Raw genomic sequence first — 1,184 nt, forward strand, 5'->3', positions numbered from 1 at the left:
TGTGAGATAATCCCACACTCCTTAAGATATTCGAGGAACTATGTACTAAGATACTCACCACCAAGATCGGATCGAAGCATCTTAATGTTCCTGCCCAATTGATTCTCGACTTCCTGTTTAAAATCTTTAAACCTTTCAAAAGTCTCTAACTTAAGCTTGATTAAATAGACATATCCATATCTACTATAATCATCAGTAAAAGTCAAATAATAACGATTAGCATCCCTTGTGGCAGATTTGAAGGGTCCACACACATCCATGTGCACTAGATCCAACAAACCTTCACGCCTAGCACAAGAACCAGTGAAGGGTGACGTTGTCATTTTTCCAAGTAAGCATGATTCACAACTATCATCTGACTTTAGGTCAAATGACTCCAAGACTCCATCCTTTTGGAGTTGGCCTATGCGTTTCTTGCTCACATGTCCAAGACAATAATGCCATAAAGATGTTTTATCCAAGTTATTATTATCAGAAGAATCAATACACAACACATTATTTCCTAGATTATCTATAACAGATACAGCTTCATACACACCATCACAAGGTAATGCTTTAAAATAAAGAACATTATTAAAGAAAGCATTTATTCCACCAATCTCATTATCAGAAGAAAAGATAAACTCTTGTTTGTACAAAGCATGAAAGGAAATAATATTTCTTGCCATTTCTGGCAAATAACAACATTTATTCAAATCTAAAGTAAACTCACTACTTAGCAACAAAGAATAAACTCCAATCTTGGTGACAGGTTAAGCTTTCTTATTCCACATGATCAAGTTTATCTTTCCATGCTCCACATTCTCACTTCTTCTTAGTCCCTGCAAATCAGAACATATATGAATACCACAACCCGGTATCAAGGACCCAAGAGTTAGAATTGGGTTTGACTTTCCCATCCTTCACATCTTGTTGGTACTTTGGGCAGTTCTGCTTCCAGTGCGACTTTTCATGACAATAGAAGCATTCAACCTCTTTTGGGTCAGAAGAAGGAATGACGAAACCTTTCTTGGTTCCACTCGAGGAAGAGCCATCAAGGGTCCTAGCCTTGGTACCCTTCGAAGATCTCTTTCTCTTCTTCCCTCTACCTTTCCCGATTGCCAAGACAGGGGTGGAGTTTGGAGTAGGAGTAGGAGTGTTAACAACTGAATTACCTTTAAGACCTGTTTTTGTGGTCTTTAGGA

Source organism: Lactuca sativa, chromosome 4 (assembly GCF_002870075.4).
Source record: "Lactuca sativa cultivar Salinas chromosome 4, Lsat_Salinas_v11, whole genome shotgun sequence".
Taxonomy (NCBI): domain Eukaryota; kingdom Viridiplantae; phylum Streptophyta; class Magnoliopsida; order Asterales; family Asteraceae; genus Lactuca; species Lactuca sativa.